The 13,673-nt window shown below is 44.1% G+C and overlaps 1 long non-coding RNA gene across 1 annotated transcript; it reads left to right on the plus strand.

Annotated features, from left to right (window-relative positions):
• Positions 1 to 11,921: 11,921 nt before the first annotated feature.
• Positions 11,922 to 13,444, plus strand: LOC311092803. Its single transcript, XR_014608308.1, has 2 exons — positions 11,922 to 12,395; positions 12,476 to 13,444. It is a non-coding gene; the product is annotated as an uncharacterized lncRNA (long non-coding RNA).
• The last annotated feature ends 229 nt before the right edge of the window (positions 13,445 to 13,673 follow it).

Below are 13,673 nucleotides of genomic sequence, written 5' to 3' on the forward strand. Positions count from 1 at the left end.
TAAACAGTGGTTTGGGAATGGATGTGTACGCTCTCTGTACAGGAATATCGTCATTGAGATTGATCACCATTTGCAGATTTGGAATACAGCCAAGGTCATTTCCATCCCTTGCAAAGGCGTTTGACTCCTCATGAAGCATCTTTCTAGCAGCCTCTTGCTGTTCTTCCTCCAGATGACCGAGGTTTACAGGTGGGTCCCACAGAGGTGGATCTGAGTTGCTGAACTGAGTGGTGGTGACCTGACTGACAGTCGCTGCAGGCTGTGATTTGTCCAGGAGATCTGCCTCCACAACATTTTCAGCACACTGCAGGATCCTTAGAGCTGTTTTACGTGGTATTGTGATCTCATGATTGGTGTTATTACCAATTGGAATGGTGGCATAAGGCTTTGTTGGGTTCTGGATTTCAAACAAACCGGTAACACTTTAGAATAATGGTCCGTAGTTAACAAGTAACTATGCAGGAAGTAATAGGTAGTACTGCATTAACACCGAACTTAATACTATTAACTAATATGGAAGCAATATTAACTAAGCAGTAAGTATTATCTAAATTAGTACAAAGGTAGTTCCTTGGTAGGTATTTGATTATTACTAAAGAAATGTATCCTCACTGAGAACTACTTGTGAACTAAGAAAGAATAACCAATTAATTACTAATCACAAAAGTAACATGTCTAAAAAGTGAACAATTGTGGGGGGGGGTTTAACTCTTAACATGGTCATAACATTTCAGAAACTTGTGCCTCAAATGGGTTCTTAGTGGAAACCAGTTTATGAATATTATATTTCCCCAAATACATTAGCTACAGGTTGAGATTGTGACTACTACTCTTGCCAAAGGATGGACACATGTTCTCTGTTTATTGTTCTCTGTTTATTTCAAACTTAAACATAGAATAATACTAATAATGATCATTTGTTTAAAATTTTAAATAATTAGGAAGTGATGCTGACACTCATGATTGGATTAGTTCACTATTATGAGCTCTTGAGTGTCAGTTCAATATGTCTCAGACTCCAAAGACCTACCTTTATGTTACAGTAGCCGCCAGAGGAGGACTTCTCTTTAGGATATGAATATAAACATTGATGTTCTCTTGTCAAAAACAATTTGCATCCTTAATGAAGAAATTGGCTGCATTTATGTTGCGATAATCGCAAAACCACATCTTCCAGATTACAATGTTTGTTAGAATATTACTAGTGCCTGTACAGTATGTGTTAAATATAAAATTAAATAACTTGTATTACTTGTGAAAAACATGCTAACTCCTCACTAATTACTCAAGCGTTACCTTGTTATCCCGCAGGAACTACTAGTGATGTGGCCCATTATTTTAAAGTGAAAAACATGCTAACTCCTCACTAATTACTCAAGCGTTACCTTGTTATCCCGCAGGAACTACTAGTGATGTGGCCCATTATTTTAAAGTGAAAAACATGCTAACTCCTCACTAATTACTCAAGCGTTACCTTGGTATCCCGCAGGAACTACTAGTGATGTGGCCCATTATTTTAAAGTGAAAAACATGCCAACTCCTCACTAATTACTCAAAATTAATGTTTTGACTCTATTGCATTCAATTGTCTTATCAATTAAATTTTCAGTCACATTTATTAATACAGTTTAACGTTACTCATAAATAATAACATTTCGCTCTGTTCATGCCTTCTGCTGCAAATTCGTTTCGGATGATTAGCCTATATGGTGTTAAACAAGAATACACTTTAAAACCTTAAAAATACCTTCTTTAATCGTTTAACCATTTTGTGTTTTATTTACTGTGAGACACAAAAGGTATTTTCTCCTATAGACCCATAATACACTAAAACACAACATAAATTCACAAAATATATCAATTTTATTAGCTTGATGTAATCCAAATCTTTATAATCCATACGTTGTTTGCAAGAAACAGATCCAAATTCAGCCCTTTATCCAGTGATCTTCATCTCCATGGCCCTGTCCCAAATGGCACACTTCATATGCACTTTCGGTCTTGTGGACTTGTAGATTTTAGGTCTCAGAAGGGTGCTCGCGAGAAACCCTTTGCGGTCGATATGCGCCCTCGATACGCACTTTTGCGAGCTCCGCAGCAGACTTCTTCCCGACAGTCAAAGCGGCGTTACGTCACGAAAGTGCGGAGTCGAAGGAAGACCGCAAGTGCTTAGGCTGCCATTTGGGAGAGGGCCCATTTCCGCTTCTCCCGAAACGTTACGACATGTTTTACGGCAGTGATATCAGACGCTTATTGGCTCTCGCATGCTTCGTCACAGATTACAACATGCCGTGTTTAAATTGGTGTACTATATTTGAATTGGAGAAGCGCGCGCGCCTTCACAGAGCGAACAGCGAACCGAAACCGGATTAACATTTTCATGGATTAATAATTTATATTCTGATCTGTAACGTTACCTCATACAATACTGCCAGAGAGGACTGCGACACATCGTCATGTGAACAACTTTTGGTACCGGTTTTGATATTTTCTCAATAAATAAATGATTGTGATTATACCTGTCTGTTGTTTTTCTTTATAATTCTAGCCTACGTAACTTAGTTTACAGAAATTGTTAGGGGTAACGTTAGGGGTAGGATTAGTTTTACTATGTTTTAATGCTATATTGTTAATAAAACTGCCATTTCCCTACACATATATGTCCATTAAGTTTTATCCTTTTAATTTTGTCAATAAAATGGGAATGTTTAGGTGTGGGAGTAGGGTTAAGAGATCTTACATTTATAATCTATAAAATGGTAAAAGGGAAATTATACAGATATCGTTATGATATGAAATATTAGTAAATAGTTTACATTTTTTAGCTGTAAAATCGTAATAATGTTACGTTTAAACGTTGCAGATACGTCCATATTAACGTTATACGTTTCAGCATCGAAACGTACAAAAAAGTATGTTTTCTATCTTTGAGAAAATTACGTATTAATACCTACGTATTACAATGAGACCAGGCTGCACTAGTAGTTAACAAGGGATACCAAGGTAACGCTTGAGTAATTAGTGAGGAGTTAGCATGTTTTTCACTTTAAAATAATGGGCCACATCACTAGTAGTTCCTACGGGATAACAAGGTAACGCTTGAGTAATTAGTGAGGAGTTAGCATGTTTTTCACAAGTAATACAAGTTATTTAATTTTATATTTAACACATACTGTACAGGCACTAGTAATATTCTAACAAACATTGTAATCTGGAAGATGTGGTTTTGCGATTATCGCAACATAAATGCAGCCAATTTCTTCATTAAGGATGCAAATTGTTTTTGACAAGAGAACATCAATGTTTATATTCATATCCTAAAGAGAAGTCCTCCTCTGGCGGCTACTGTAACATAAAGGTAGGTCTTTGGAGTCTGAGACATATTGAACTGACACTCAAGAGCTCATAATAGTGAACTAATCCAATCATGAGTGTCAGCATCACTTCCTAATTATTTAAAATTTTAAACAAATGATCATTATTAGTATTATTCTGTTTAAGTTTGAAATAAACAGAGAACATGTGTCCATCCTTTGGCAAGAGTAGTAGTCACAATCTCAACCTGTAGCTAATGTATTTGGGGGAATATAATATTCATAAACTGGTTTCCACTAAGAACCCATTTGAGGCACAAGCTTCTGAAATGTTATGACCATGTTAAGAGTAAAAAAACACAAAAAAACACACAATTGTTCACTTTTTAGACATGTTACTTTTGTGATTAGTAATTAATTGGTTATTCTTTCTTAGTTCACAAGTAGTTCTCAGTGAGGATACATTTCTTTATGTGGCAAGGCGGGCTAGATTCCGCCCTGTGATTTGTGTTGAGTGACGGGGGTGACAGCCTATCGGCAGCCACCCCTGGCTTACTTAAGGCGGAGTTCAGGCCACCTGGGCATACGTCATCGTCACGGACGTTGTTGTGGGTGCGTGCGCAGTTCCGTGGGAGGTATGTACCTAGCTGTTTGGCTAATGTTGTTGCTAATGCATTCCCACGTTAATAGTGAATGTGTACATGTTTTAGCCAGGTTACTGTTCAAATCAATGCGACGTTGCTTTTGGGTGCAGGCTGTCCCTATCCGAGGTATGTTTATTCTGACAGACTAACGCTTGTTTTGATGTGATTTCCGGTAAACCCATGTTTCCATCATAGCGCGGCTAATGTGTTTGAGCAGATGCAACATCTCTGTACACTTGCGGGTTGCCTATTGTGAACGAGACTGCGTGTGAGTAACTGAATCTTCTGTGGGCCTAGCGATCTACCATTGGGTAGGTAAATCTAACCACTTGCATAACCTGAGGTGGGTGTTTTTTTAAATTCATTTATTAATTGTTTTCATTTCTTTTAGTGCATTAAACCACTTGTGAGCGGTTCATCACTGTGGACCGGGGGCAAAATGCTCCATTGACAACGCCGCTAAGACGGCACTGTTTTGTTCTGCTGCCATTTAATATCACTGTGACCATTGTGATTCATTATTTGTTTCCGTTAGTTTATATTGCATCTGCATATGGTGGTAAACGCTGGTGGTATTAGTGTGTGGCTAGTTTCCGAGCTGCCCGTCCATGCATGACGTAGCTACATGTGATGGTATAATTTAGCCCCACTTAATGTATATCACCACCAGCTGTTTGGTTATCCTTGAGCTCTTCGCCCTGTGCGTTCCTCAAAGACTGTGAAGGGAGCAACATTTTCTCTTTTTTTGTAATTTCTTGTTTTTGTAATCTTGGATTCGATTCTTTTGTGATTTAGGGCCCTATCTTGCACCCAGCGCAATTGACTTTGTACACCGACGCATGTATCATTCCTATTTTGCACCCGCGCAAAGCACGTTTTTCCCTCCACAGAAGCACGTCGCTAAACTAGGGAATGAACTTGCGCTCCCTGGGCGGTTCAGCGCAAAAAAGGAGGCGTGTTCCGGCGCAAACGTTCCTTCATGCTATTTTGCAGGTTTAGAAAACAATTGCGCCACTAACCAGGAAAAAATAGTTTAAAGTCAGTGGCGCGTTGCGCATGTTATTCATATGCTATTTTAAGGGCGCATGCTTGGCCATAATCAATGTAGCGTGTGCACAACGCGCATACACTTTGATTCTCTCATCTACACAGAAGCAGCAGTTTTCATTTTTGCAAATCATACATTATTACGATAGATAGATAGATAGATAGATAGATAGATAGATAGATAGATAGATAGATAGACAATTTATTATAAAAGCATACATCTAGCTTACACATTTACCAAAATTATCATACGTCTTTTTAACCGAAGTTAATTTGGGTGGGTTTCTCCATCCCCAACCTCCCTGACGAGAGCGTTGCTCTCCTCGGCTGTGAACCGCTCCTGGCGCGCGCCTGGCAAATCCGCCGTTATGATAGGAATCCGCTTTAGAACAAACGCGCCTGCTCTTAAAGGGAATGTGAGATGACGCTCTGATTGGTTTATTTCACGTTACGCCCAAACCACACCTATGAATAATGAAGCTCTTCAGACCAACCCATTTTAGATTTGCGCCTGGCGCAAGAGTCATTTATCCCGCCGGGAAACTAGCAACAGCGCCAAGACCCGCCCACAAAGTCACTTGCGCTTTGCGCTTTGACACTTGCGTTTCAGATCGTTAAAATAGGGCCCTTAATGTTTAATTGTACTTTTTTTGTGGTTCATTTTACTCTTGTTCATAGCCTTTGGCGGTTGTAACGTGGCCATATTGTGAACCTTTTAGGTCGCCACCAGCCAGGTTAACTATTGTGCTCAGTAATTTGCAGAGTATTGATTTTGTTGAAGTTGGTTTATTATAATTTTATACGTTTGCAGCCAACTGTGAAAGTATATTATATTGTTTTTTTGTTTCTTTCAGGAGCTGAAGGCCCGCCCCGTGCAGGGAAGCTAGCTGTCTGTCCTCTTTTGGTGGTGGTTCCTTCACAGAGTGTTTTGCCGTTGGCACCTGTGTGTCTTTCACCTAGTGAGTGTGAGTGTTGTGTGGAGTGGAATTGGATGAGTGGTGTGATTTCAGGACACTCACTGTCCAGCTAGCTCCCTGCTGGCAAGCCTCAGCCCAAAAGTGTTTTTGTGTTCTTTATTGTTTTTTTCTTTATTTCTGGTCTGGTGCACACTTAACAGTGCAAAACTTTTGTCCACCTCAAAGTTTTTATATATTAAATTATTGTTGATAAAATAAAAAAAGTATTTTTGTATTCTGATCCACGTCTCTTGTCATCTGTGGTCACGAACCAGCGTGTCTTGTATAAATTTCTCCGTTTAGTGAAACGGGGTGGCGTAGTCTGCTCTCCATTTAGTTATACTTTTCCTCATAAGTGTAACTGTAATTTACCCGATCCATCACCTCGCCACATTTTGGCGTAGTCGGCAGGATTTCCACTTTGAGACAGAGACGTGGGTTAATTGTACAATTGTTTGTTGTTGTTTGTTTTTGTTTGTCTGTTCTTTTTCTCTTTTGTTTTTGTATTATAAGATTGACTTTTTTTTCTTGGAGTGGCAGCAGAACAGCAGTGCACGTCTTGTGTATTAATTCTAGCCCTTATTGTGGGCTTATTCTTCTTTCATTGGTAAGTGACTTTGTAGTTAAAATATGGAAGAGGAATTACAACAATTGAGGGAAATGATTGATCAGCTTAAAGCAGACAACGAGAGGTTGCGTCAGGAGCGTGTTCCTGTGCCTCCAGGTCCTGTTGATGCACCACCTTCTTTACCTGGGCCTTCTGTTCCTTTGCAACACGGTAATGTTGATGTCACCCGACCAGAACGATTTGTTTTTGTACCACGAGACAGAAAGTGTCCAAAATTTAATGGCAGGGTTGGCATTGGCATTGAAGAGTGGGTTGAGGAGGCCCAGGCTTGTATGCGCGTTCGTCACCTTTCTGAAACCGATAAGGCGTTTTATTTGTTTGACCACTTAGAAGGGGAGGCAAGGGAAGAGATTAAGTACCGCCCAGAGGTGGAGCGTAAGGACCCAGGGAGGATTATTTCAGCTTTGCGAGAATTGTATGGTTGCTCACAGTCATATGTTTCATTGCAGGAGGCCTTTTTCTCGAGAAAGCAACAGGAAGGGGAGAGCTTGTTGGAGTTCTCCCTTGTCCTGATGGGTCTCCTTGAGCAAGTGAAACAACAGTCTCCTCACGGTATGCCAAATTCACATATTTTACTGCGAGACCAATTTGTCGAACATGTTTTTGATAGCGCCCTCCGTCGCGAATTAAAACAGTTGATACGTCAGCAACCTACGTTAACTTTGTTGGAGATTCGTAGCGAAGCCCTTAGATGGGAGAGGGAGGGTATGCCAGGAAGCACAAGGGCCCGAAGTCACTCTGTTCCCTCTGCTCATGGGATCCAATATGGGGTGCAAGGGAATCCTTTTGTTGGCATCCGTAGTTCACCGGGGAGTTCGGAGATGGCTGAATTGAGGGATATGCTTAAAAGCCAACAAGAGCAGTTAACTAAACTTACACAAAGTTTTGCCCGGTTGCAGAACCCCCAGTCACGGAGTCAACCTCCCCGACAGGGACCTGTAATATGTAGAAGGTGTCAAAAACCTGGTCATTATGCTAGGGATTGCGACGGGGAATGTGCTCCTTCTCGCGCTCAATTTCCCTCACGCTCAGTCGCGTCAGTAGCTGGAAGAGGACAGCCTGGCCCATCTGCAACGTCGGAAAACTAGTTCCCACCGTGATTCAGGGCCATAACACGGATGGGGAATTAACTGGCTCAAAAGTTTCAAATATGTCGCATTTAATGTCATTCTGCCCGCATCTTGACGTATTGATTGGCGGAGTTCGAGTGCCTTGTCTGGTGGATACTGGCTCCATGGTAACTACGATCACTGAGAGTTGTTTTCAGAAACATTTTGAACCATGGGGTCAGGATCGACTTAAATCGTGCCAGTGGTTACAGCTTCGAGCTGCTAATGGTCTTTCGATTCCCTATATTGGTTATGTGGAATTGGACATAGAATTGTGCGGCCAGTTGATTTCGGGATGTGGCGTGCTTGTTGTACGGGACCCTCCTGGTGGCTTGTGCACTCGGGTCCCAGGCGTTCTGGGAATGAATGTGCTCAGCCGATGCTACCAGGAGCTTTTTGGACAACATGGCCCGGCCCTTTTCGAATTGCCTCCGACCATTGAGGTTCCAAATTTTGTTCTACAAGCGCTGCAACATTGTCGTCTAGTTGATAACCAGCCCCCTGAGGTAAGTTCAGGAAGGGTCAGAGTGCGAGGGAGGAGACCATGGCGTATCCCAGGCGGCATGATGAAGTTTGTGGCAGCTACTTGTTCTGAGCAATATGCCAATAACACTGTTCTTTTTGAGCCTCCAGAGTCTGGGTTACCAGCTGGTTTGTTGGCTTCCCCTGCATTAGTGCAAGTTACGCGAGGTACTGTTTATTTACCCGTGGTAAATGTGGGAACCATCGACGTGTTGCTCTATGCTAACACTGTCCTTGGTACACTAAATGATGTTTGTGTGGTTAGTTTGCCATCAGGAATTAGTGAGGTCAGGTCTGTAGCGGCAATGGTGGGTTCTATAGTCCCTGACGCGAGCCCTCTTGTTCAGGAACAAATTGAAGCACTTGATCTGTCTGTTTTATCGGAAGTAGAACAGGGTCAGGTAAGAGATCTGCTTTACAGATTCCAGTCTGTGTTTTCTATGCACGAGGGTGACTTGGGATGTACAGGTTTGATTTCTCACGACATTCCCCTGTTAGACACCGTTCCTGTCCGGCAACGTTACAGGCGTATACCTCCGTCAGAATATGAGGTGGTGAAGTCTCACATCAATCAGCTTTTGGAGGCGGAAGTTATAAGGGAGAGTTGTAGCCCGTACGCGTCACCAATTGTCCTTGTTAAAAAGAAAGACGGTAGTCTACGCATGTGCGTCGACTACCGTCAGCTAAACTCAAAGACCCGAAAGGACGCGTTCCCTCTGCCTCGCATTGAGGAATCGTTGGACTCCTTGACCGGGGCTTGCTGGTTTTCCACTATGGATTTGGCAAGTGGATACAACCAGGTTCCGGTCACTGAGAGAGATAGACCTAAGACCGCATTCTGCACCCCTTTTGGGTTGTTTGAATGGAATCGCATGCCCTTTGGGCTTTGCAATGCCCCAAGCACCTTCCAGCGTTTAATGGAACGGATGTTTGGGGACCAGCAGTGTAGGTCTTTACTTCTGTACCTTGATGACATCATAGTATTCTCCTCCTCGGTACCTCAGCAGTTAGAGCGGTTGGAGGTGGTTCTAAGTCGTTTAGAGCATGAGGGCTTGAAGGCTAAATTGAGTAAATGTGCATTTTTCCAACATGAGGTAAAGTATCTGGGACATGTTATTTCAGCACAGGGAGTGTCAACCGATCCCGGTAAAATTGAGGCAGTGGCTAATTGGCCACGCCCCACTAATGCCTCAGAGCTGCGTTCATTTCTAGGCTTTGCAAGCTACTATCGCCGTTTTGTTGAGGGGTTTGCAAAATTGGCAGCCCCTCTTCATAAAATGGTTGCCGCATGGGCTGCTATTAAGCCTAGGACTCGAGCAGGGCAGGGTTTTTCTAGTGCCTGGACTGAACAGTGCCAGCAGAGTTTTGATGAGCTGAAGAGTAGGTTTACCAGCGCCCCAGTACTCGCCTATGCCGACTTTTCCTTGCCTTTTATCCTGGAGGTAGATGCTAGCCATGGCGGTCTAGGAGCTGTCCTTTCACAGGAACAAGGAGGTAAAGTACGGCCAATTTCATATGCGAGCCGCAGTCTTAGGCCCACTGAGCGCAATATGTCCAACTACAGCTCCATGAAGTTGGAGTTTTTGGCGCTCAAGTGGGCCTTGACTGAGAAATTTAGGGAGTACTTGTTAGGGCAGCAGTGTATTGTGTACACTGACAATAACCCTCTCAGCCATCTGACCACTGCAAAGCTCGGGGCTACCGAGCAGCGCTGGGCTGCGCAGCTGGCAGCATTTAATTTTGAGATCCGGTATCGGTCAGGAAGGAGTAACCGGAATGCCGATGCACTTTCCAGACAGGACCCTGCTAGCCATGGGGCAGTGAGAGAGTTGTTACTGGGGACCGAGGTTCCACAGGAAGTGACGGAAGCATCAGGGGTAGATCTGGGTGTACAAGCTACCCAGGCCGTAGTTTCTGTTTTGCCTAGTTTGGTGGGCAACATGAGGGAGTTACAGGAAGCCGATTCGGTGATTGAGGAGGTTTTGGTGTTCTGGAGACTGGGAACACGCCCCACTTTTGAGGAGCGTCGACAGTTGTCCAAGACTGCCCGGGCCCTGTTAGGTCAGTGGGACCGGCTACTAGAGAAAGAAGGGGTTTTGCATCGTCGTGTGTTCCGTTCTAATGGCGGCGAAGAGATTTTCCAGGTAGTTCTCCCTGCGGCCTTGCATAAGGAAGTGTTGACACAAATGCATCAGGGGCATGGGCATCAGGGGATCGAGCGGACCACCGAGCTTGTGCAGCAGCGCTTCTACTGGCCAGGCTTGACATCTGATGTAGCCCAGTGGTGTCGGGAGTGCGAAAGGTGTCAGGTCGCCAAGGATACGCAGCCAGTTGCCCGCAGCTTTATGGGTCATTTGCTGGCCTCTAGGCCAAATGAGATCCTGGCCATTGATTTTACGCTGCTGGAACCCTCTCGCTCAGGGCTGGAAAGTGTCCTGGTGATGACTGATGTCTTTACCAAGTACACTCTTGCAGTCCCTACTCGAGACCAACGAGCTGAGACTGTGGCCCGCATGCTGGTGGTGGAGTGGTTCTATAAATTTGGTGTACCTGGTCGCATTCATTCTGACCAGGGCCGCAGCTTTGAGTCCTCCCTAATACAACAGCTCTGTCATCTGTATCAGGTTGAGAAGTCCCGCACTACACCGTATCACCCGGCTGGCAACGGGCAGTGCGAACGTTTTAACAGGACTCTGCATAATCTTCTGCGCACCTTACCCCTCTCCCGAAAGGCAGATTGGGTTTCCGCGCTCCCTCAGGTGCTTTTCTGTTATAATACTACCCCGCATCAAGCGACTGGTGAGTCACCTTACTTTCTGATGTTTGGCCAAGAGCCCAGACTCCCTATTGATTTTCTTTTGGGCAAAAGCCAAGAGATGGCATCCGGAAAGGTGAATGAGTGGGTGGTGGAGCATCAAACCAGGTTGTTGGTGGCCTTCGAAGGGGCCCGAGAACATTTAAAGGTAGCGGCAGATCGTCGTAAGAAGCAGCACGACCCACATGTTCGAGATGCACCATTGGGGGAGGGTCAATTGGTTTACCTTCGGGATTATGGCGTGAGAGGGCGCCATAAGATCCAGGACCTGTGGAGCCCAGTGGTGTATCAGGTGGTGAGAGCACCGCAGGCAGGTGGGTCCGTCTATACAATTGCGCCGGTGGATGACTTGAGTAGTGTAAAACGGGTCCACCGCTCCCTGTTGAAGACCCGTGTACGAAGGGACTCTCCTGTTGAAGTTTCTACAGGCGGCCCTTTGATGATCGAGTCACCACCATCGGAGGGATCTCCATCTGAGGAGGTTGATCTGTGGGTTTTGGTACCTGAAACCCCACAGGCTGTTAGTGGGTTGGCTCCTCGATGTTTAACCGAGAACGTTAGCCCTACAGCTTTAGTGACCCCTAGACAGCTTGGTGTGGTAGCTCCAGAACCAGCATTGGTAATGGAACCCTTACCTGTGGACCAACCTGGTACTGGTGAGATTACCTTGCGACGGACGGGGCGAGCTACTGCTGGTCATCATTCGAATCGACATCACCTCCCTCGGGCACCGGAAGTTGTGAGGGATGATTCCTCTAGGGTGGCCGCTGTGTCTAATGCTGTCTCTGCCCTCTTTAGGCCCTGGTACTAGGAGTTGCTTAGTGGTAGTGTGACTAGGTCCATCGTCGGGGCGACAATGCAAAAGCTGGGGGTAGATTGTGGCAAGGCGGGCTAGATTCCGCCCTGTGATTTGTGTTGAGTGACGGGGGTGACAGCCTATCGGCAGCCACCCCTGGCTTACTTAAGGCGGAGTTCAGGCCACCTGGGCATACGTCATCGTCACGGACGTTGTTGTGGGTGCGTGCGCAGTTCCGTGGGAGGTATGTACCTAGCTGTTTGGCTAATGTTGTTGCTAATGCATTCCCACGTTAATAGTGAATGTGTACATGTTTTAGCCAGGTTACTGTTCAAATCAATGCGACGTTGCTTTTGGGTGCAGGCTGTCCCTATCCGAGGTATGTTTATTCTGACAGACTAACGCTTGTTTTGATGTGATTTCCGGTAAACCCATGTTTCCATCATAGCGCGGCTAATGTGTTTGAGCAGATGCAACATCTCTGTACACTTGCGGGTTGCCTATTGTGAACGAGACTGCGTGTGAGTAACTGAATCTTCTGTGGGCCTAGCGATCTACCATTGGGTAGGTAAATCTAACCACTTGCATAACCTGAGGTGGGTGTTTTTTTAAATTCATTTATTAATTGTTTTCATTTCTTTTAGTGCATTAAACCACTTGTGAGCGGTTCATCACTGTGGACCGGGGGCAAAATGCTCCATTGACAACGCCGCTAAGACGGCACTGTTTTGTTCTGCTGCCATTTAATATCACTGTGACCATTGTGATTCATTATTTGTTTCCGTTAGTTTATATTGCATCTGCATATGGTGGTAAACGCTGGTGGTATTAGTGTGTGGCTAGTTTCCGAGCTGCCCGTCCATGCATGACGTAGCTACATGTGATGGTATAATTTAGCCCCACTTAATGTATATCACCACCAGCTGTTTGGTTATCCTTGAGCTCTTCGCCCTGTGCGTTCCTCAAAGACTGTGAAGGGAGCAACATTTTCTCTTTTTTTGTAATTTCTTGTTTTTGTAATCTTGGATTCGATTCTTTTGTGATTTAATGTTTAATTGTACTTTTTTTGTGGTTCATTTTACTCTTGTTCATAGCCTTTGGCGGTTGTAACGTGGCCATATTGTGAACCTTTTAGGTCGCCACCAGCCAGGTTAACTATTGTGCTCAGTAATTTGCAGAGTATTGATTTTGTTGAAGTTGGTTTATTATAATTTTATACGTTTGCAGCCAACTGTGAAAGTATATTATATTGTTTTTTTGTTTCTTTCAGGAGCTGAAGGCCCGCCCCGTGCAGGGAAGCTAGCTGTCTGTCCTCTTTTGGTGGTGGTTCCTTCACAGAGTGTTTTGCCGTTGGCACCTGTGTGTCTTTCACCTAGTGAGTGTGAGTGTTGTGTGGAGTGGAATTGGATGAGTGGTGTGATTTCAGGACACTCACTGTCCAGCTAGCTCCCTGCTGGCAAGCCTCAGCCCAAAAGTGTTTTTGTGTTCTTTATTGTTTTTTTCTTTATTTCTGGTCTGGTGCACACTTAACAGTGCAAAACTTTTGTCCACCTCAAAGTTTTTATATATTAAATTATTGTTGATAAAATAAAAAAAGTATTTTTGTATTCTGATCCACGTCTCTTGTCATCTGTGGTCACGAACCAGCGTGTCTTGTATAAATTTCTCCGTTTAGTGAAACGGGGTGGCGTAGTCTGCTCTCCATTTAGTTATACTTTTCCTCATAAGTGTAACTGTAATTTACCCGATCCATCACCTCGCCACATTTAGTAATAATCAAATACCTACCAAGGAACTACCTTTGTACTAATTTAGATAATACTTACTGCTTAGTTAATATTG

Source organism: Abramis brama (assembly GCF_963993115.1).
Source record: "Abramis brama genome assembly, chromosome: 11".
Lineage (NCBI taxonomy): Eukaryota > Metazoa > Chordata > Actinopteri > Cypriniformes > Leuciscidae > Abramis > Abramis brama.